At 50.7% G+C, this 21,533-nt stretch overlaps 28 non-coding genes across 28 annotated transcripts; all 28 read right to left on the reverse strand.

Annotated features, from left to right (window-relative positions):
* Positions 1 to 380: 380 nt before the first annotated feature.
* Positions 381 to 453, reverse strand: Trnaa-agc. The gene has a single exon. It is a non-coding gene; the product is annotated as a tRNA-Ala (tRNA).
* Positions 454 to 870: 417 nt separating this feature from the next.
* Trnaa-ugc lies at positions 871 to 943 on the reverse strand. Its single transcript has one exon. It is a non-coding gene; the product is annotated as a tRNA-Ala (tRNA).
* A 1,013-nt stretch (positions 944 to 1,956) lies between these two features.
* On the reverse strand, positions 1,957 to 2,029 carry Trnaa-ugc. Its single transcript has one exon. It is a non-coding gene; the product is annotated as a tRNA-Ala (tRNA).
* Positions 2,030 to 2,446: 417 nt separating this feature from the next.
* Positions 2,447 to 2,519, reverse strand: Trnaa-ugc. The gene has a single exon. It is a non-coding gene; the product is annotated as a tRNA-Ala (tRNA).
* Positions 2,520 to 3,532: 1,013 nt separating this feature from the next.
* Trnaa-agc lies at positions 3,533 to 3,605 on the reverse strand. Its single transcript has one exon. It is a non-coding gene; the product is annotated as a tRNA-Ala (tRNA).
* A 417-nt stretch (positions 3,606 to 4,022) lies between these two features.
* Positions 4,023 to 4,095, reverse strand: Trnaa-ugc. The gene has a single exon. It is a non-coding gene; the product is annotated as a tRNA-Ala (tRNA).
* A 1,013-nt stretch (positions 4,096 to 5,108) lies between these two features.
* Positions 5,109 to 5,181, reverse strand: Trnaa-agc. The gene has a single exon. It is a non-coding gene; the product is annotated as a tRNA-Ala (tRNA).
* Positions 5,182 to 5,598: 417 nt separating this feature from the next.
* On the reverse strand, positions 5,599 to 5,671 carry Trnaa-ugc. Its single transcript has one exon. It is a non-coding gene; the product is annotated as a tRNA-Ala (tRNA).
* A 1,013-nt stretch (positions 5,672 to 6,684) lies between these two features.
* On the reverse strand, positions 6,685 to 6,757 carry Trnag-acc. Its single transcript has one exon. It is a non-coding gene; the product is annotated as a tRNA-Gly (tRNA).
* Positions 6,758 to 7,174: 417 nt separating this feature from the next.
* Positions 7,175 to 7,247, reverse strand: Trnaa-ugc. Its single transcript has one exon. It is a non-coding gene; the product is annotated as a tRNA-Ala (tRNA).
* Positions 7,248 to 8,260: 1,013 nt separating this feature from the next.
* On the reverse strand, positions 8,261 to 8,333 carry Trnaa-ugc. Its single transcript has one exon. It is a non-coding gene; the product is annotated as a tRNA-Ala (tRNA).
* A 417-nt stretch (positions 8,334 to 8,750) lies between these two features.
* On the reverse strand, positions 8,751 to 8,823 carry Trnaa-ugc. The gene has a single exon. It is a non-coding gene; the product is annotated as a tRNA-Ala (tRNA).
* Positions 8,824 to 9,825: 1,002 nt separating this feature from the next.
* Trnaa-agc lies at positions 9,826 to 9,898 on the reverse strand. Its single transcript has one exon. It is a non-coding gene; the product is annotated as a tRNA-Ala (tRNA).
* Positions 9,899 to 10,315: 417 nt separating this feature from the next.
* Positions 10,316 to 10,388, reverse strand: Trnaa-ugc. Its single transcript has one exon. It is a non-coding gene; the product is annotated as a tRNA-Ala (tRNA).
* A 1,013-nt stretch (positions 10,389 to 11,401) lies between these two features.
* On the reverse strand, positions 11,402 to 11,474 carry Trnaa-agc. The gene has a single exon. It is a non-coding gene; the product is annotated as a tRNA-Ala (tRNA).
* Positions 11,475 to 11,891: 417 nt separating this feature from the next.
* Positions 11,892 to 11,964, reverse strand: Trnaa-ugc. Its single transcript has one exon. It is a non-coding gene; the product is annotated as a tRNA-Ala (tRNA).
* Positions 11,965 to 12,977: 1,013 nt separating this feature from the next.
* Positions 12,978 to 13,050, reverse strand: Trnaa-ugc. The gene has a single exon. It is a non-coding gene; the product is annotated as a tRNA-Ala (tRNA).
* Positions 13,051 to 13,467: 417 nt separating this feature from the next.
* On the reverse strand, positions 13,468 to 13,540 carry Trnaa-ugc. The gene has a single exon. It is a non-coding gene; the product is annotated as a tRNA-Ala (tRNA).
* Positions 13,541 to 14,542: 1,002 nt separating this feature from the next.
* Trnaa-ugc lies at positions 14,543 to 14,615 on the reverse strand. The gene has a single exon. It is a non-coding gene; the product is annotated as a tRNA-Ala (tRNA).
* Positions 14,616 to 15,032: 417 nt separating this feature from the next.
* On the reverse strand, positions 15,033 to 15,105 carry Trnaa-ugc. Its single transcript has one exon. It is a non-coding gene; the product is annotated as a tRNA-Ala (tRNA).
* A 1,013-nt stretch (positions 15,106 to 16,118) lies between these two features.
* Trnaa-agc lies at positions 16,119 to 16,191 on the reverse strand. The gene has a single exon. It is a non-coding gene; the product is annotated as a tRNA-Ala (tRNA).
* Positions 16,192 to 16,608: 417 nt separating this feature from the next.
* On the reverse strand, positions 16,609 to 16,681 carry Trnaa-ugc. The gene has a single exon. It is a non-coding gene; the product is annotated as a tRNA-Ala (tRNA).
* A 1,013-nt stretch (positions 16,682 to 17,694) lies between these two features.
* Trnaa-agc lies at positions 17,695 to 17,767 on the reverse strand. Its single transcript has one exon. It is a non-coding gene; the product is annotated as a tRNA-Ala (tRNA).
* A 417-nt stretch (positions 17,768 to 18,184) lies between these two features.
* Positions 18,185 to 18,257, reverse strand: Trnaa-ugc. The gene has a single exon. It is a non-coding gene; the product is annotated as a tRNA-Ala (tRNA).
* Positions 18,258 to 19,270: 1,013 nt separating this feature from the next.
* Trnaa-ugc lies at positions 19,271 to 19,343 on the reverse strand. Its single transcript has one exon. It is a non-coding gene; the product is annotated as a tRNA-Ala (tRNA).
* Positions 19,344 to 19,760: 417 nt separating this feature from the next.
* On the reverse strand, positions 19,761 to 19,833 carry Trnaa-ugc. The gene has a single exon. It is a non-coding gene; the product is annotated as a tRNA-Ala (tRNA).
* Positions 19,834 to 20,846: 1,013 nt separating this feature from the next.
* On the reverse strand, positions 20,847 to 20,919 carry Trnaa-agc. The gene has a single exon. It is a non-coding gene; the product is annotated as a tRNA-Ala (tRNA).
* Positions 20,920 to 21,336: 417 nt separating this feature from the next.
* Trnaa-ugc lies at positions 21,337 to 21,409 on the reverse strand. Its single transcript has one exon. It is a non-coding gene; the product is annotated as a tRNA-Ala (tRNA).
* Between the last annotated feature and the right edge of the window lie 124 nt (positions 21,410 to 21,533).

Raw genomic sequence — 21,533 nt, forward strand, 5'->3', positions numbered from 1 at the left:
CTGCTTGCTTGTCAGAGACAGAGTATCGCAAAACATACAACTCACTCCATGAATTGATTGCTACGGCATCTGTCATCAGCAGTCACAACTAGCAACACCAGTAGCAGCCGACTGCACGTAAAGAATTGGAATGTGCAGTGGGATTTTTGTGAATTCGGCGCAAGGCTGATCTTTGCGACATAGGTTTGAGAATCTTATGGGAACACTTGTACTGTTTCTAAATTAAGTGTAGTGGTGGGAGGAGGGTGCTTCGTGCGAATTACAGCACGTTTGCCAATTGTGGCTGCTAATCGTTGGCTCGTATCTGCCTTGACACATTTTCTGGCTGTGAATTATTCCACTTGCATGGCAGTGTGCGCATGTTGGTGTGTTAAAAATTCTGGAGGCGCTGGGTATCGATCCCAGTACCTCTCGCATGCTAAGCGAGCGCTCTACCATCTGAGCTACGCCCCCTGCTGACGAACTGCGCTATCATACAGCCATATCAATGGCACAGACCCTTGCACTCCCATTATTCCGCTGACAAACACTACTCTCAATGTGTCCGTGAGGGTGTCTTTCAGGTTTCCTGCATTCTGTATCGAATCGTAGTTGGCCAAAATCAAAGTGGCACGCACGACGTCGAAAATAGCGTTCGGCCAACGCTCTGAGGTAGACGAACGTGTTGTCCACTCTCTAGACTTCATTGAGGTTAGGCCGTTATACCTAAGGCAGATTTGCACTCGATGACACCTCGACAACAGCCGGTCCTCACATTTACGTTTTGCTCTCCTTACGTCAGTATACGAGTCTGTGACGCTGGCTTTGCAACATCTTGCGTGCCTTTAGGCTCGCCGCGACCAACACTTACCACGCACTGACCACAAAACATGGAGGCGCCGGGGCTTGAACCCGGGACCTTTCACATGCAAAGCGAACGCTCTACCAACTGAGCTACGCCCCCAAGCACAACCAAGCTGCGCTGTTCTCCGTTCTTTGCTACTCTTATGTGCACGGACACGATGGTTGGTTGGTTTGCAGGGGTGAAGGGACCAGAGTACAAAGGCGCGGACACGTTCATATACGCAAGAGTTCCAAGTAGTTTCGATGCTCTGGTATTACGACTGCAAATTCCGTCCGTTTTTAACGTCTTAAATTGAAGGGACAGTCACAAGTTGGTCCGTTTTCACTCCATGTCGACAATCACACAGCACCTGAGGTAACAAGCACATCTGAAGACCCATTGTGCACTCGACTGTTCATGCCAACTCACTGCCTCGCACTTTACTACTGTGTACCACTCTTGTCGTCCAACTGCAAAAGACTGGGCCACAACAACTTTCCGCGTCTCCATTGCACTGCGCAAACTACGAAACGCTCCCCAAACATGGCACTCACCCACGCAGACGACTTTTCCGACTTTACACGACGCTCACGCAACGCTCACGCTAGTGACAGCCTTATTTAGGGCTTGACGTCGCACACAAGCGAATGAGCACATTTCGCCTACGACTTAGGCCGCCCTCCTAGTGTGGCTGTTCGGTGTCTGCAGGCAGCGAGGGGCTGCAAGCCTCCTGTGTTCGCGCCTATGTCACCTCTGCTTGCTTGTCAGAGACAGAGTATCGCAAAACATACAACTCACTCCATGAATTGATTGCTACGGCATCTGTCATCAGCAGTCACAACTAGCAACACCAGTAGCAGCCGACTGCACGTAAAGAATTGGAATGTGCAGTGGGATTTTTGTGAATTCGGCGCAAGGCTGATCTTTGCGACATAGGTTTGAGAATCTTATGGGAACACTTGTACTGTTTCTAAATTAAGTGTAGTGGTGGGAGGAGGGTGCTTCGTGCGAATTACAGCACGTTTGCCAATTGTGGCTGCTAATCGTTGGCTCGTATCTGCCTTGACACATTTTCTGGCTGTGAATTATTCCACTTGCATGGCAGTGTGCGCATGTTGGTGTGTTAAAAATTCTGGAGGCGCTGGGTATCGATCCCAGTACCTCTCGCATGCAAAGCGAGCGCTCTACCATCTGAGCTACGCCCCCTGCTGACGAACTGCGCTATCATACAGCCATATCAATGGCACAGACCCTTGCACTCCCATTATTCCGCTGACAAACACTACTCTCAATGTGTCCGTGAGGGTGTCTTTCAGGTTTCCTGCATTCTGTATCGAATCGTAGTTGGCCAAAATCAAAGTGGCACGCACGACGTCGAAAATAGCGTTCGGCCAACGCTCTGAGGTAGACGAACGTGTTGTCCACTCTCTAGACTTCATTGAGGTTAGGCCGTTATACCTAAGGCAGATTTGCACTCGATGACACCTCGACAACAGCCGGTCCTCACATTTACGTTTTGCTCTCCTTACGTCAGTATACGAGTCTGTGACGCTGGCTTTGCAACATCTTGCGTGCCTTTAGGCTCGCCGCGACCAACACTTACCACGCACTGACCACAAAACATGGAGGCGCCGGGGCTTGAACCCGGGACCTTTCACATGCAAAGCGAACGCTCTACCAACTGAGCTACGCCCCCAAGCACAACCAAGCTGCGCTGTTCTCCGTTCTTTGCTACTCTTATGTGCACGGACACGATGGTTGGTTGGTTTGCAGGGGTGAAGGGACCAGAGTACAAAGGCGCGGACACGTTCATATACGCAAGAGTTCCAAGTAGTTTCGATGCTCTGGTATTACGACTGCAAATTCCGTCCGTTTTTAACGTCTTAAATTGAAGGGACAGTCACAAGTTGGTCCGTTTTCACTCCATGTCGACAATCACACAGCACCTGAGGTAACAAGCACATCTGAAGACCCATTGTGCACTCGACTGTTCATGCCAACTCACTGCCTCGCACTTTACTACTGTGTACCACTCTTGTCGTCCAACTGCAAAAGACTGGGCCACAACAACTTTCCGCGTCTCCATTGCACTGCGCAAACTACGAAACGCTCCCCAAACATGGCACTCACCCACGCAGACGACTTTTCCGACTTTACACGACGCTCACGCAACGCTCACGCTAGTGACAGCCTTATTTAGGGCTTGACGTCGCACACAAGCGAATGAGCACATTTCGCCTACGACTTAGGCCGCCCTCCTAGTGTGGCTGTTCGGTGTCTGCAGGCAGCGAGGGGCTGCAAGCCTCCTGTGTTCGCGCCTATGTCACCTCTGCTTGCTTGTCAGAGACAGAGTATCGCAAAACATACAACTCACTCCATGAATTGATTGCTACGGCATCTGTCATCAGCAGTCACAACTAGCAACACCAGTAGCAGCCGACTGCACGTAAAGAATTGGAATGTGCAGTGGGATTTTTGTGAATTCGGCGCAAGGCTGATCTTTGCGACATAGGTTTGAGAATCTTATGGGAACACTTGTACTGTTTCTAAATTAAGTGTAGTGGTGGGAGGAGGGTGCTTCGTGCGAATTACAGCACGTTTGCCAATTGTGGCTGCTAATCGTTGGCTCGTATCTGCCTTGACACATTTTCTGGCTGTGAATTATTCCACTTGCATGGCAGTGTGCGCATGTTGGTGTGTTAAAAATTCTGGAGGCGCTGGGTATCGATCCCAGTACCTCTCGCAAGCTAAGCGAGCGCTCTACCATCTGAGCTACGCCCCCTGCTGACGAACTGCGCTATCATACAGCCATATCAATGGCACAGACCCTTGCACTCCCATTATTCCGCTGACAAACACTACTCTCAATGTGTCCGTGAGGGTGTCTTTCAGGTTTCCTGCATTTTGTATCGAATCGTAGTTGGCCAAAATCAAAGTGGCACGCACGACGTCGAAAATAGCGTTCGGCCAACGCTCTGAGGTAGACGAACGTGTTGTCCACTCTCTAGACTTCATTGAGGTTAGGCCGTTATACCTAAGGCAGATTTGCACTCGATGACACCTCGACAACAGCCGGTCCTCACATTTACGTTTTGCTCTCCTTACGTCAGTATACGAGTCTGTGACGCTGGCTTTGCAACATCTTGCGTGCCTTTAGGCTCGCCGCGACCAACACTTACCACGCACTGACCACAAAACATGGAGGCGCCGGGGCTTGAACCCGGGACCTTTCACATGCAAAGCGAACGCTCTACCAACTGAGCTACGCCCCCAAGCACAACCAAGCTGCGCTGTTCTCCGTTCTTTGCTACTCTTATGTGCACGGACACGATGGTTGGTTGGTTTGCAGGGGTGAAGGGACCAGAGTACAAAGGCGCGGACACGTTCATATACGCAAGAGTTCCAAGTAGTTTCGATGCTCTGGTATTACGACTGCAAATTCCGTCCGTTTTTAACGTCTTAAATTGAAGGGACAGTCACAAGTTGGTCCGTTTTCACTCCATGTCGACAATCACACAGCACCTGAGGTAACAAGCACATCTGAAGACCCATTGTGCACTCGACTGTTCATGCCAACTCACTGCCTCGCACTTTACTACTGTGTACCACTCTTGTCGTCCAACTGCAAAAGACTGGGCCACAACAACTTTCCGCGTCTCCATTGCACTGCGCAAACTACGAAACGCTCCCCAAACATGGCACTCACCCACGCAGACGACTTTTCCGACTTTACACGACGCTCACGCAACGCTCACGCTAGTGACAGCCTTATTTAGGGCTTGACGTCGCACACAAGCGAATGAGCACATTTCGCCTACGACTTAGGCCGCCCTCCTAGTGTGGCTGTTCGGTGTCTGCAGGCAGCGAGGGGCTGCAAGCCTCCTGTGTTCGCGCCTATGTCACCTCTGCTTGCTTGTCAGAGACAGAGTATCGCAAAACATACAACTCACTCCATGAATTGATTGCTACGGCATCTGTCATCAGCAGTCACAACTAGCAACACCAGTAGCAGCCGACTGCACGTAAAGAATTGGAATGTGCAGTGGGATTTTTGTGAATTCGGCGCAAGGCTGATCTTTGCGACATAGGTTTGAGAATCTTATGGGAACACTTGTACTGTTTCTAAATTAAGTGTAGTGGTGGGAGGAGGGTGCTTCGTGCGAATTACAGCACGTTTGCCAATTGTGGCTGCTAATCGTTGGCTCGTATCTGCCTTGACACATTTTCTGGCTGTGAATTATTCCACTTGCATGGCAGTGTGCGCATGTTGGTGTGTTAAAAATTCTGGAGGCGCTGGGTATCGATCCCAGTACCTCTCGCATGCTAAGCGAGCGCTCTACCATCTGAGCTACGCCCCCTGCTGACGAACTGCGCTATCATACAGCCATATCAATGGCACAGACCCTTGCACTCCCATTATTCCGCTGACAAACACTACTCTCAATGTGTCCGTGAGGGTGTCTTTCAGGTTTCCTGCATTCTGTATCGAATCGTAGTTGGCCAAAATCAAAGTGGCACGCACGACGTCGAAAATAGCGTTCGGCCAACGCTCTGAGGTAGACGAACGTGTTGTCCACTCTCTAGACTTCATTGAGGTTAGGCCGTTATACCTAAGGCAGATTTGCACTCGATGACACCTCGACAACAGCCGGTCCTCACATTTACGTTTTGCTCTCCTTACGTCAGTATACGAGTCTGTGACGCTGGCTTTGCAACATCTTGCGTGCCTTTAGGCTCGCCGCGACCAACACTTACCACGCACTGACCACAAAACATGGAGGCGCCGGGGCTTGAACCCGGGACCTTTCACATGCAAAGCGAACGCTCTACCAACTGAGCTACGCCCCCAAGCACAACCAAGCTGCGCTGTTCTCCGTTCTTTGCTACTCTTATGTGCACGGACACGATGGTTGGTTGGTTTGCAGGGGTGAAGGGACCAGAGTACAAAGGCGCGGACACGTTCATATACGCAAGAGTTCCAAGTAGTTTCGATGCTCTGGTATTACGACTGCAAATTCCGTCCGTTTTTAACGTCTTAAATTGAAGGGACAGTCACAAGTTGGTCCGTTTTCACTCCATGTCGACAATCACACAGCACCTGAGGTAACAAGCACATCTGAAGACCCATTGTGCACTCGACTGTTCATGCCAACTCACTGCCTCGCACTTTACTACTGTGTACCACTCTTGTCGTCCAACTGCAAAAGACTGGGCCACAACAACTTTCCGCGTCTCCATTGCACTGCGCAAACTACGAAACGCTCCCCAAACATGGCACTCACCCACGCAGACGACTTTTCCGACTTTACACGACGCTCACGCAACGCTCACGCTAGTGACAGCCTTATTTAGGGCTTGACGTCGCACACAAGCGAATGAGCACATTTCGCCTACGACTTAGGCCGCCCTCCTAGTGTGGCTGTTCGGTGTCTGCAGGCAGCGAGGGGCTGCAAGCCTCCTGTGTTCGCGCCTATGTCACCTCTGCTTGCTTGTCAGAGACAGAGTATCGCAAAACATACAACTCACTCCATGAATTGATTGCTACGGCATCTGTCATCAGCAGTCACAACTAGCAACACCAGTAGCAGCCGACTGCACGTAAAGAATTGGAATGTGCAGTGGGATTTTTGTGAATTCGGCGCAAGGCTGATCTTTGCGACATAGGTTTGAGAATCTTATGGGAACACTTGTACTGTTTCTAAATTAAGTGTAGTGGTGGGAGGAGGGTGCTTCGTGCGAATTACAGCACGTTTGCCAATTGTGGCTGCTAATCGTTGGCTCGTATCTGCCTTGACACATTTTCTGGCTGTGAATTATTCCACTTGCATGGCAGTGTGCGCATGTTGGTGTGTTAAAAATTCTGGAGGCGCTGGGTATCGATCCCAGTACCTCTCGCATGGTAAGCGAGCGCTCTACCATCTGAGCTACGCCCCCTGCTGACGAACTGCGCTATCATACAGCCATATCAATGGCACAGACCCTTGCACTCCCATTATTCCGCTGACAAACACTACTCTCAATGTGTCCGTGAGGGTGTCTTTCAGGTTTCCTGCATTCTGTATCGAATCGTAGTTGGCCAAAATCAAAGTGGCACGCACGACGTCGAAAATAGCGTTCGGCCAACGCTCTGAGGTAGACGAACGTGTTGTCCACTCTCTAGACTTCATTGAGGTTAGGCCGTTATACCTAAGGCAGATTTGCACTCGATGACACCTCGACAACAGCCGGTCCTCACATTTACGTTTTGCTCTCCTTACGTCAGTATACGAGTCTGTGACGCTGGCTTTGCAACATCTTGCGTGCCTTTAGGCTCGCCGCGACCAACACTTACCACGCACTGACCACAAAACATGGAGGCGCCGGGGCTTGAACCCGGGACCTTTCACATGCAAAGCGAACGCTCTACCAACTGAGCTACGCCCCCAAGCACAACCAAGCTGCGCTGTTCTCCGTTCTTTGCTACTCTTATGTGCACGGACACGATGGTTGGTTGGTTTGCAGGGGTGAAGGGACCAGAGTACAAAGGCGCGGACACGTTCATATACGCAAGAGTTCCAAGTAGTTTCGATGCTCTGGTATTACGACTGCAAATTCCGTCCGTTTTTAACGTCTTAAATTGAAGGGACAGTCACAAGTTGGTCCGTTTTCACTCCATGTCGACAATCACACAGCACCTGAGGTAACAAGCACATCTGAAGACCCATTGTGCACTCGACTGTTCATGCCAACTCACTGCCTCGCACTTTACTACTGTGTACCACTCTTGTCGTCCAACTGCAAAAGACTGGGCCACAACAACTTTCCGCGTCTCCATTGCACTGCGCAAACTACGAAACGCTCCCCAAACATGGCACTCACCCACGCAGACGACTTTTCCGACTTTACACGACGCTCACGCAACGCTCACGCTAGTGACAGCCTTATTTAGGGCTTGACGTCGCACACAAGCGAATGAGCACATTTCGCCTACGACTTAGGCCGCCCTCCTAGTGTGGCTGTTCGGTGTCTGCAGGCAGCGAGGGGCTGCAAGCCTCCTGTGTTCGCGCCTATGTCACCTCTGCTTGCTTGTCAGAGACAGAGTATCGCAAAACATACAACTCACTCCATGAATTGATTGCTACGGCATCTGTCATCAGCAGTCACAACTAGCAACACCAGTAGCAGCCGACTGCACGTAAAGAATTGGAATGTGCAGTGGGATTTTTGTGAATTCGGCGCAAGGCTGATCTTTGCGACATAGGTTTGAGAATCTTATGGGAACACTTGTACTGTTTCTAAATTAAGTGTAGTGGTGGGAGGAGGGTGCTTCGTGCGAATTACAGCACGTTTGCCAATTGTGGCTGCTAATCGTTGGCTCGTATCTGCCTTGACACATTTTCTGGCTGTGAATTATTCCACTTGCATGGCAGTGTGCGCATGTTGGTGTGTTAAAAATTCTGGAGGCGCTGGGTATCGATCCCAGTACCTCTCGCATGCAAAGCGAGCGCTCTACCATCTGAGCTACGCCCCCTGCTGACGAACTGCGCTATCATACAGCCATATCAATGGCACAGACCCTTGCACTCCCATTATTCCGCTGACAAACACTACTCTCAATGTGTCCGTGAGGGTGTCTTTCAGGTTTCCTGCATTCTGTATCGAATCGTAGTTGGCCAAAATCAAAGTGGCACGCACGACGTCGAAAATAGCGTTCGGCCAACGCTCTGAGGTAGACGAACGTGTTGTCCACTCTCTAGACTTCATTGAGGTTAGGCCGTTATACCTAAGGCAGATTTGCACTCGATGACACCTCGACAACAGCCGGTCCTCACATTTACGTTTTGCTCTCCTTACGTCAGTATACGAGTCTGTGACGCTGGCTTTGCAACATCTTGCGTGCCTTTAGGCTCGCCGCGACCAACACTTACCACGCACTGACCACAAAACATGGAGGCGCCGGGGCTTGAACCCGGGACCTTTCACATGCAAAGCGAACGCTCTACCAACTGAGCTACGCCCCCAAGCACAACCAAGCTGCGCTGTTCTCCGTTCTTTGCTACTCTTATGTGCACGGACACGATGGTTGGTTGGTTTGCAGGGGTGAAGGGACCAGAGTACAAAGGCGCGGACACGTTCATATACGCAAGAGTTCCAAGTAGTTTCGATGCTCTGGTATTACGACTGCAAATTCCGTCCGTTTTTAACGTCTTAAATTGAAGGGACAGTCACAAGTTGGTCCGTTTTCACTCCATGTCGACAATCACACAGCACCTGAGGTAACAAGCACATCTGAAGACCCATTGTGCACTCGACTGTTCATGCCAACTCACTGCCTCGCACTTTACTACTGTGTACCACTCTTGTCGTCCAACTGCAAAAGACTGGGCCACAACAACTTTCCGCGTCTCCATTGCACTGCGCAAACTACGAAACGCTCCCCAAACATGGCACTCACCCACGCAGACGACTTTTCCGACTTTACACGACGCTCACGCTAGTGACAGCCTTATTTAGGGCTTGACGTCGCACACAAGCGAATGAGCACATTTCGCCTACGACTTAGGCCGCCCTCCTAGTGTGGCTGTTCGGTGTCTGCAGGCAGCGAGGGGCTGCAAGCCTCCTGTGTTCGCGCCTATGTCACCTCTGCTTGCTTGTCAGAGACAGAGTATCGCAAAACATACAACTCACTCCATGAATTGATTGCTACGGCATCTGTCATCAGCAGTCACAACTAGCAACACCAGTAGCAGCCGACTGCACGTAAAGAATTGGAATGTGCAGTGGGATTTTTGTGAATTCGGCGCAAGGCTGATCTTTGCGACATAGGTTTGAGAATCTTATGGGAACACTTGTACTGTTTCTAAATTAAGTGTAGTGGTGGGAGGAGGGTGCTTCGTGCGAATTACAGCACGTTTGCCAATTGTGGCTGCTAATCGTTGGCTCGTATCTGCCTTGACACATTTTCTGGCTGTGAATTATTCCACTTGCATGGCAGTGTGCGCATGTTGGTGTGTTAAAAATTCTGGAGGCGCTGGGTATCGATCCCAGTACCTCTCGCATGCTAAGCGAGCGCTCTACCATCTGAGCTACGCCCCCTGCTGACGAACTGCGCTATCATACAGCCATATCAATGGCACAGACCCTTGCACTCCCATTATTCCGCTGACAAACACTACTCTCAATGTGTCCGTGAGGGTGTCTTTCAGGTTTCCTGCATTCTGTATCGAATCGTAGTTGGCCAAAATCAAAGTGGCACGCACGACGTCGAAAATAGCGTTCGGCCAACGCTCTGAGGTAGACGAACGTGTTGTCCACTCTCTAGACTTCATTGAGGTTAGGCCGTTATACCTAAGGCAGATTTGCACTCGATGACACCTCGACAACAGCCGGTCCTCACATTTACGTTTTGCTCTCCTTACGTCAGTATACGAGTCTGTGACGCTGGCTTTGCAACATCTTGCGTGCCTTTAGGCTCGCCGCGACCAACACTTACCACGCACTGACCACAAAACATGGAGGCGCCGGGGCTTGAACCCGGGACCTTTCACATGCAAAGCGAACGCTCTACCAACTGAGCTACGCCCCCAAGCACAACCAAGCTGCGCTGTTCTCCGTTCTTTGCTACTCTTATGTGCACGGACACGATGGTTGGTTGGTTTGCAGGGGTGAAGGGACCAGAGTACAAAGGCGCGGACACGTTCATATACGCAAGAGTTCCAAGTAGTTTCGATGCTCTGGTATTACGACTGCAAATTCCGTCCGTTTTTAACGTCTTAAATTGAAGGGACAGTCACAAGTTGGTCCGTTTTCACTCCATGTCGACAATCACACAGCACCTGAGGTAACAAGCACATCTGAAGACCCATTGTGCACTCGACTGTTCATGCCAACTCACTGCCTCGCACTTTACTACTGTGTACCACTCTTGTCGTCCAACTGCAAAAGACTGGGCCACAACAACTTTCCGCGTCTCCATTGCACTGCGCAAACTACGAAACGCTCCCCAAACATGGCACTCACCCACGCAGACGACTTTTCCGACTTTACACGACGCTCACGCAACGCTCACGCTAGTGACAGCCTTATTTAGGGCTTGACGTCGCACACAAGCGAATGAGCACATTTCGCCTACGACTTAGGCCGCCCTCCTAGTGTGGCTGTTCGGTGTCTGCAGGCAGCGAGGGGCTGCAAGCCTCCTGTGTTCGCGCCTATGTCACCTCTGCTTGCTTGTCAGAGACAGAGTATCGCAAAACATACAACTCACTCCATGAATTGATTGCTACGGCATCTGTCATCAGCAGTCACAACTAGCAACACCAGTAGCAGCCGACTGCACGTAAAGAATTGGAATGTGCAGTGGGATTTTTGTGAATTCGGCGCAAGGCTGATCTTTGCGACATAGGTTTGAGAATCTTATGGGAACACTTGTACTGTTTCTAAATTAAGTGTAGTGGTGGGAGGAGGGTGCTTCGTGCGAATTACAGCACGTTTGCCAATTGTGGCTGCTAATCGTTGGCTCGTATCTGCCTTGACACATTTTCTGGCTGTGAATTATTCCACTTGCATGGCAGTGTGCGCATGTTGGTGTGTTAAAAATTCTGGAGGCGCTGGGTATCGATCCCAGTACCTCTCGCATGCTAAGCGAGCGCTCTACCATCTGAGCTACGCCCCCTGCTGACGAACTGCGCTATCATACAGCCATATCAATGGCACAGACCCTTGCACTCCCATTATTCCGCTGACAAACACTACTCTCAATGTGTCCGTGAGGGTGTCTTTCAGGTTTCCTGCATTCTGTATCGAATCGTAGTTGGCCAAAATCAAAGTGGCACGCACGACGTCGAAAATAGCGTTCGGCCAACGCTCTGAGGTAGACGAACGTGTTGTCCACTCTCTAGACTTCATTGAGGTTAGGCCGTTATACCTAAGGCAGATTTGCACTCGATGACACCTCGACAACAGCCGGTCCTCACATTTACGTTTTGCTCTCCTTACGTCAGTATACGAGTCTGTGACGCTGGCTTTGCAACATCTTGCGTGCCTTTAGGCTCGCCGCGACCAACACTTACCACGCACTGACCACAAAACATGGAGGCGCCGGGGCTTGAACCCGGGACCTTTCACATGCAAAGCGAACGCTCTACCAACTGAGCTACGCCCCCAAGCACAACCAAGCTGCGCTGTTCTCCGTTCTTTGCTACTCTTATGTGCACGGACACGATGGTTGGTTGGTTTGCAGGGGTGAAGGGACCAGAGTACAAAGGCGCGGACACGTTCATATACGCAAGAGTTCCAAGTAGTTTCGATGCTCTGGTATTACGACTGCAAATTCCGTCCGTTTTTAACGTCTTAAATTGAAGGGACAGTCACAAGTTGGTCCGTTTTCACTCCATGTCGACAATCACACAGCACCTGAGGTAACAAGCACATCTGAAGACCCATTGTGCACTCGACTGTTCATGCCAACTCACTGCCTCGCACTTTACTACTGTGTACCACTCTTGTCGTCCAACTGCAAAAGACTGGGCCACAACAACTTTCCGCGTCTCCATTGCACTGCGCAAACTACGAAACGCTCCCCAAACATGGCACTCACCCACGCAGACGACTTTTCCGACTTTACACGACGCTCACGCAACGCTCACGCTAGTGACAGCCTTATTTAGGGCTTGACGTCGCACACAAGCGAATGAGCACATTTCGCCTACGACTTAGGCCGCCCTCCTAGTGTGGCTGTTCGGTGTCTGCAGGCAGCGAGGGGCTGCAAGCCTCCTGTGTTCGCGCCTATGTCACCTCTGCTTGCTTGTCAGAGACAGAGTATCGCAAAACATACAACTCACTCCATGAATTGATTGCTACGGCATCTGTCATCAGCAGTCACAACTAGCAACACCAGTAGCAGCCGACTGCACGTAAAGAATTGGAATGTGCAGTGGGATTTTTGTGAATTCGGCGCAAGGCTGATCTTTGCGACATAGGTTTGAGAATCTTATGGGAACACTTGTACTGTTTCTAAATTAAGTGTAGTGGTGGGAGGAGGGTGCTTCGTGCGAATTACAGCACGTTTGCCAATTGTGGCTGCTAATCGTTGGCTCGTATCTGCCTTGACACATTTTCTGGCTGTGAATTATTCCACTTGCATGGCAGTGTGCGCATGTTGGTGTGTTAAAAATTCTGGAGGCGCTGGGTATCGATCCCAGTACCTCTCGCATGCAAAGCGAGCGCTCTACCATCTGAGCTACGCCCCCTGCTGACGAACTGCGCTATCATACAGCCATATCAATGGCACAGACCCTTGCACTCCCATTATTCCGCTGACAAACACTACTCTCAATGTGTCCGTGAGGGTGTCTTTCAGGTTTCCTGCATTCTGTATCGAATCGTAGTTGGCCAAAATCAAAGTGGCACGCACGACGTCGAAAATAGCGTTCGGCCAACGCTCTGAGGTAGACGAACGTGTTGTCCACTCTCTAGACTTCATTGAGGTTAGGCCGTTATACCTAAGGCAGATTTGCACTCGATGACACCTCGACAACAGCCGGTCCTCACATTTACGTTTTGCTCTCCTTACGTCAGTATACGAGTCTGTGACGCTGGCTTTGCAACATCTTGCGTGCCTTTAGGCTCGCCGCGACCAACACTTACCACGCACTGACCACAAAACATGGAGGCGCCGGGGCTTGAACCCGGGACCTTTCACATGCAAAGCGAACGCTCTACCAACTGAGCTACGCCCCCAAGCACAACCAAGCTGCGCTGTTCTCCGTTCTTTGCTACTCTTATGTGCACGGACACGATGGTTGGTTGGTTTGCAGGGGTGAAGGGACCAGAGTACAAAGGCGCGGACACGTTCATATACGCAAGAGTTCCAAGTAGTTTCGATGCTCTGGTATTACGACTGCAAATTCCGTCCGTTTTTAACGTCTTAAATTGAAGGGACAGTCACAAGTTGGTCCGTTTTCACTCCATGTCGACAATCACACAGCACCTGAGGTAACAAGCACATCTGAAGACCCATTGTGCACTCGACTGTTCATGCCAACTCACTGCCTCGCACTTTACTACTGTGTACCACTCTTGTCGTCCAACTGCAAAAGACTGGGCCACAACAACTTTCCGCGTCTCCATTGCACTGCGCAAACTACGAAACGCTCCCCAAACATGGCACTCACCCACGCAGACGACTTTTCCGACTTTACACGACGCTCACGCTAGTGACAGCCTTATTTAGGGCTTGACGTCGCACACAAGCGAATGAGCACATTTCGCCTACGACTTAGGCCGCCCTCCTAGTGTGGCTGTTCGGTGTCTGCAGGCAGCGAGGGGCTGCAAGCCTCCTGTGTTCGCGCCTATGTCACCTCTGCTTGCTTGTCAGAGACAGAGTATCGCAAAACATACAACTCACTCCATGAATTGATTGCTACGGCATCTGTCATCAGCAGTCACAACTAGCAACACCAGTAGCAGCCGACTGCACGTAAAGAATTGGAATGTGCAGTGGGATTTTTGTGAATTCGGCGCAAGGCTGATCTTTGCGACATAGGTTTGAGAATCTTATGGGAACACTTGTACTGTTTCTAAATTAAGTGTAGTGGTGGGAGGAGGGTGCTTCGTGCGAATTACAGCACGTTTGCCAATTGTGGCTGCTAATCGTTGGCTCGTATCTGCCTTGACACATTTTCTGGCTGTGAATTATTCCACTTGCATGGCAGTGTGCGCATGTTGGTGTGTTAAAAATTCTGGAGGCGCTGGGTATCGATCCCAGTACCTCTCGCATGCAAAGCGAGCGCTCTACCATCTGAGCTACGCCCCCTGCTGACGAACTGCGCTATCATACAGCCATATCAATGGCACAGACCCTTGCACTCCCATTATTCCGCTGACAAACACTACTCTCAATGTGTCCGTGAGGGTGTCTTTCAGGTTTCCTGCATTCTGTATCGAATCGTAGTTGGCCAAAATCAAAGTGGCACGCACGACGTCGAAAATAGCGTTCGGCCAACGCTCTGAGGTAGACGAACGTGTTGTCCACTCTCTAGACTTCATTGAGGTTAGGCCGTTATACCTAAGGCAGATTTGCACTCGATGACACCTCGACAACAGCCGGTCCTCACATTTACGTTTTGCTCTCCTTACGTCAGTATACGAGTCTGTGACGCTGGCTTTGCAACATCTTGCGTGCCTTTAGGCTCGCCGCGACCAACACTTACCACGCACTGACCACAAAACATGGAGGCGCCGGGGCTTGAACCCGGGACCTTTCACATGCAAAGCGAACGCTCTACCAACTGAGCTACGCCCCCAAGCACAACCAAGCTGCGCTGTTCTCCGTTCTTTGCTACTCTTATGTGCACGGACACGATGGTTGGTTGGTTTGCAGGGGTGAAGGGACCAGAGTACAAAGGCGCGGACACGTTCATATACGCAAGAGTTCCAAGTAGTTTCGATGCTCTGGTATTACGACTGCAAATTCCGTCCGTTTTTAACGTCTTAAATTGAAGGGACAGTCACAAGTTGGTCCGTTTTCACTCCATGTCGACAATCACACAGCACCTGAGGTAACAAGCACATCTGAAGACCCATTGTGCACTCGACTGTTCATGCCAACTCACTGCCTCGCACTTTACTACTGTGTACCACTCTTGTCGTCCAACTGCAAAAGACTGGGCCACAACAACTTTCCGCGTCTCCATTGCACTGCGCAAACTACGAAACGCTCCCCAAACATGGCACTCACCCACGCAGACGACTTTTCCGACTTTACACGACGCTCACGCAACGCTCACGCTAGTGACAGCCTTATTTAGGGCTTGACGTCGCACACAAGCGAATGAGCACATTTCGCCTACGACTTAGGCCGCCCTCCTAGTGTGGCTGTTCGGTGTCTGCAGGCAGCGAGGGGCTGCAAGCCTCCTGTGTTCGCGCCTATGTCACCTCTGCTTGCTTGTCAGAGACAGAGTATCGCAAAACATACAACTCACTCCATGAATTGATTGCTACGGCATCTGTCATCAGCAGTCACAACTAGCAACACCAGTAGCAGCCGACTGCACGTAAAGAATTGGAATGTGCAGTGGGATTTTTGTGAATTCGGCGCAAGGCTGATCTTTGCGACATAGGTTTGAGAATCTTATGGGAACACTTGTACTGTTTCTAAATTAAGTGTAGTGGTGGGAGGAGGGTGCTTCGTGCGAATTACAGCACGTTTGCCAATTGTGGCTGCTAATCGTTGGCTCGTATCTGCCTTGACACATTTTCTGGCTGTGAATTATTCCACTTGCATGGCAGTGTGCGCATGTTGGTGTGTTAAAAATTCTGGAGGCGCTGGGTATCGATCCCAGTACCTCTCGCATGCTAAGCGAGCGCTCTACCATCTGAGCTACGCCCCCTGCTGACGAACTGCGCTATCATACAGCCATATCAATGGCACAGACCCTTGCACTCCCATTATTCCGCTGACAAACACTACTCTCAATGTGTCCGTGAGGGTGTCTTTCAGGTTTCCTGCATTCTGTATCGAATCGTAGTTGGCCAAAATCAAAGTGGCACGCACGACGTCGAAAATAGCGTTCGGCCAACGCTCTGAGGTAGACGAACGTGTTGTCCACTCTCTAGACTTCATTGAGGTTAGGCCGTTATACCTAAGGCAGATTTGCACTCGATGACACCTCGACAACAGCCGGTCCTCACATTTACGTTTTGCTCTCCTTACGTCAGTATACGAGTCTGTGACGCTGGCTTTGCAACATCTTGCGTGCCTTTAGGCTCGCCGCGACCAACACTTACCACGCACTGACCACAAAACATGGAGGCGCCGGGGCTTGAACCCGGGACCTTTCACATGCAAAGCGAACGCTCTACCAACTGAGCTACGCCCCCAAGCACAACCAAGCTGCGCTGTTCTCCGTTCTTTGCTACTCTTATGTGCACGGACACGATGGTTGGTTGGTTTGCAGGGGTGAAGGGACCAGAGTACAAAGGCGCGGACACGTTCATATACGCAAGAGTTCCAAGTAGTTTCGATGCTCTGGTATTACGACTGCAAATTCCGTCCGTTTTTAACGTCTTAAATTGAAGGGACAGTCACAAGTTGGTCCGTTTTCACTCCATGTCGACAATCACACAGCACCTGAGGTAACAAGCACATCTGAAGACCCATTGTGCACTCGACTGTTCATGCCAACTCACTGCCTCGCACTTTACTACTGTGTACCACTCTTGTCGTCCAACTGCAAAAGACTGGGCCACAACAACTTTCCGCGTCTCCATTGCACTGCGCAAACTACGAAACGCTCCCCAAACATGGCACTCACCCACGCAGACGACTTTTCCGACTTTACACGACGCTCACGCAACGCTCACGCTAGTGACAGCCTTATTTAGGGCTTGACGTCGCACACAAGCGAATGAGCACATTTCGCCTACGACTTAGGCCGCCCTCCTAGTGTGGCTGTTCGGTGTCTGCAGGCAGCGAGGGGCTGCAAGCCTCCTGTGTTCGCGCCTATGTCACCTCTGCTTGCTTGTCAGAGACAGAGTATCGCAAAACATACAACTCACTCCATGAATTGATTGCTACGGCATCTGTCATCAGCAGTCACAACTAGCAACACCAGTAGCAGCCGACTGCACGTAAAGAATTGGAATGTGCAGTGGGATTTTTGTGAATTCGGCGCAAGGCTGATCTTTGCGACATAGGTTTGAGAATCTTATGGGAACACTTGTACTGTTTCTAAATTAAGTGTAGTGGTGGGAGGAGGGTGCTTCGTGCGAATTACAGCACGTTTGCCAATTGTGGCTGCTAATCGTTGGCTCGTATCTGCCTTGACACATTTTCTGGCTGTGAATTATTCCACTTGCATGGCAGTGTGCGCATGTTGGTGTGTTAAAAATTCTGGAGGCGCTGGGTATCGATCCCAGTACCTCTCGCATGCTAAGCGAGCGCTCTACCATCTGAGCTACGCCCCCTGCTGACGAACTCCGCTATCATACAGCCATATCAATGGCACAGACCCTTGCACTCCCATTATTCCGCTGACAAACACTACTCTCAATGTGTCCGTGAGGGTGTCTTTCAGGTTTCCTGCATTCTGTATCGAATCGTAGTTGGCCAAAATCAAAGTGGCACGCACGACGTCGAAAATAGCGTTCGGCCAACGCTCTGAGGTAGACGAACGTGTTGTCCACTCTCTAGACTTCATTGAGGTTAGGCCGTTATACCTAAGGCAGATTTGCACTCGATGACACCTCGACAACAGCCGGTCCTCACATTTACGTTTTGCTCTCCTTACGTCAGTATACGAGTCTGTGACGCTGGCTTTGCAACATCTTGCGTGCCTTTAGGCTCGCCGCGACCAACACTTACCACGCACTGACCACAAAACATGGAGGCGCCGGGGCTTGAACCCGGGACCTTTCACATGCAAAGCGAACGCTCTACCAACTGAGCTACGCCCCCAAGCACAACCAAGCTGCGCTGTTCTCCGTTCTTTGCTACTCTTATGTGCACGGACACGATGGTTGGTTGGTTTGCAGGGGTGAAGGGACCAGAGTACAAAGGCGCGGACACGTTCATATACGCAAGAGTTCCAAGTAGTTTCGATGCTCTGGTATTACGACTGCAAATTCCGTCCGTTTTTAACGTCTTAAATTGAAGGGACAGTCACAAGTTGGTCCGTTTTCACTCCATGTCGACAATCACACAGCACCTGAGGTAACAAGCACATCTGAAGACCCATTGTGCACTCGACTGTTCATGCCAACTCACTGCCTCGCACTTTACTACTGTGTACCACTCTTGTCGTCCAACTGCAAAAGACTGGGCCACAACAACTTTCCGCGTCTCCATTGCACTGCGCAAACTACGAAACGCTCCCCAAACATGGCACTCACCCACGCAGACGACTTTTCCGACTTTACACGACGCTCACGCAACGCTCACGCTAGTGACAGCCTTATTTAGGGCTTGACGTCGCACACAAGCGAATGAGCACATTTCGCCTACGACTTAGGCCGCCCTCCTAGTGTGGCTGTTCGGTGTCTGCAGGCAGCGAGGGGCTGCAAGCCTCCTGTGTTCGCGCCTATGTCACCTCTGCTTGCTTGTCAGAGACAGAGTATCGCAAAACATACAACTCACTCCATGAATTGATTGCTACGGCATCTGTCATCAGCAGTCACAACTAGCAACACCAGTAGCAGCCGACTGCACGTAAAGAATTGGAATGTGCAGTGGGATTTTTGTGAATTCGGCGCAAGGCTGATCTTTGCGACATAGGTTTGAGAATCTTATGGGAACACTTGTACTGTTTCTAAATTAAGTGTAGTGGTGGGAGGAGGGTGCTTCGTGCGAATTACAGCACGTTTGCCAATTGTGGCTGCTAATCGTTGGCTCGTATCTGCCTTGACACATTTTCTGGCTGTGAATTATTCCACTTGCATGGCAGTGTGCGCATGTTGGTGTGTTAAAAATTCTGGAGGCGCTGGGTATCGATCCCAGTACCTCTCGCATGCAAAGCGAGCGCTCTACCATCTGAGCTACGCCCCCTGCTGACGAACTGCGCTATCATACAGCCATATCAATGGCACAGACCCTTGCACTCCCATTATTCCGCTGACAAACACTACTCTCAATGTGTCCGTGAGGGTGTCTTTCAGGTTTCCTGCATTCTGTATCGAATCGTAGTTGGCCAAAATCAAAGTGGCACGCACGACGTCGAAAATAGCGTTCGGCCAACGCTCTGAGGTAGACGAACGTGTTGTCCACTCTCTAGACTTCATTGAGGTTAGGCCGTTATACCTAAGGCAGATTTGCACTCGATGACACCTCGACAACAGCCGGTCCTCACATTTACGTTTTGCTCTCCTTACGTCAGTATACGAGTCTGTGACGCTGGCTTTGCAACATCTTGCGTGCCTTTAGGCTCGCCGCGACCAACACTTACCACGCACTGACCACAAAACATGGAGGCGCCGGGGCTTGAACCCGGGACCTTTCACATGCAAAGCGAACGCTCTACCAACTGAGCTACGCCCCCAAGCACAACCAAGCTGCGCTGTTCTCCGTTCTTTGCTACTCTTATGTGCACGGACACGATGGTTGGTTGGTTTGCAGGGGTGAAGGGACCAGAGTACAAAGGCGCGGACACGTTCATATACGCAAGAGTTCCAAGTAGTTTCGATGCTCTGGTATTACGACTGCAAATTCCGTCCGTTTTTAACGTCTTAAATTGAAGGGACAGTCACAAGTTGGTCCGTTTTCACTCCATGTCGACAATCACACAGCACCTGAGGTAACAAGCACATCTGAAGACCCATTGTGCACTCGACTGTTCATGCCAACTCACTGCCTCGCACTTTACTACTGTGTACCACTCTTGTCGTCCAACTGCAAAAGACTGGGCCACAACAACTTTCCGCGTCTCCATTGCACTGCGCAAACTACGAAACGCTCCCCAAACATGGCACTCACCCACGCAGACGACTTTTCCGACTTTACACGACGCTCACGCAACGCTCACGCTAGTGACAGCCTTATTTAGGGCTTGACGTCGCACACAAGCGAATGAGCACATTTCGCCTACGACTTAGGCCGCCCTCCTAGTGTGGCTGTTCGGTGTCTGCAGGCAGCGAGGGGCTGCAAGCCTCCTGTGTTCGCGCCTATGTCACCTCTGCTTGCTTGTCAGAGACAGAGTATCGCAAAACATACAACTCACTCCATGAATTGATTGCTACGGCATCTGTCATCAGCAGTCACAACTAGCAACACCAGTAGCAGCCGACTGCACGTAAAGAATTGGAATGTGCAGTGGGATTTTTGTGAATTCGGCGCAAGGCTGATCTTTGCGACATAGGTTTGAGAATCTTATGGGAACACTTGTACTGTTTCTAAATTAAGTGTAGTGGTGGGAGGAGGGTGCTTCGTGCGAATTACAGCACGTTTGCCAATTGTGGCTGCTAATCGTTGGCTCGTATCTGCCTTGACACATTTTCTGGCTGTGAATTATTCCACTTGCATGGCAGTGTGCGCATGTTGGTGTGTTAAAAATTCTGGAGGCGCTGGGTATCGATCCCAGTACCTCTCGCATGCTAAGCGAGCGCTCTACCATCTGAGCTACGCCCCCTGCTGACGAACTGCGCTATCATACAGCCATATCAATGGCACAGACCCTTGCACTCCCATTATTCCGCTGACAAACACTACTCTCAATGTGTCCGTGAGGGTGTCTTTCAGGTTTCCTGCATTCTGTATCGAATCGTAGTTGGCCAAAATCAAAGTGGCACGCACGACGTCGAAAATAGCGTTCGGCCAACGCTCTGAGGTAGACGAACGTGTTGTCCACTCTCTAGACTTCATTGAGGTTAGGCCGTTATACCTAAGGCAGATTTGCACTCGATGACACCTCGACAACAGCCGGTCCTCACATTTACGTTTTGCTCTCCTTACGTCAGTATACGAGTCTGTGACGCTGGCTTTGCAACATCTTGCGTGCCTTTAGGCTCGCCGCGACCAACACTTACCACGCACTGACCACAAAACATGGAGGCGCCGGGGCTTGAACCCGGGACCTTTCACATGCAAAGCGAACGCTCTACCAACTGAGCTACGCCCCCAAGCACAACCAAGCTGCGCTGTTCTCCGTTCTTTGCTACTCTTATGTGCACGGACACGATGGTTGGTTGGTTTGCAGGGGTGAAGGGACCAGAGTACAAAGGCGCGGACACGTTCATATACGCA

This window comes from Schistocerca piceifrons, unplaced genomic scaffold, assembly GCF_021461385.2.
Source record: "Schistocerca piceifrons isolate TAMUIC-IGC-003096 unplaced genomic scaffold, iqSchPice1.1 HiC_scaffold_833, whole genome shotgun sequence".
NCBI classification, from domain to species: Eukaryota; Metazoa; Arthropoda; class Insecta; order Orthoptera; family Acrididae; genus Schistocerca; species Schistocerca piceifrons.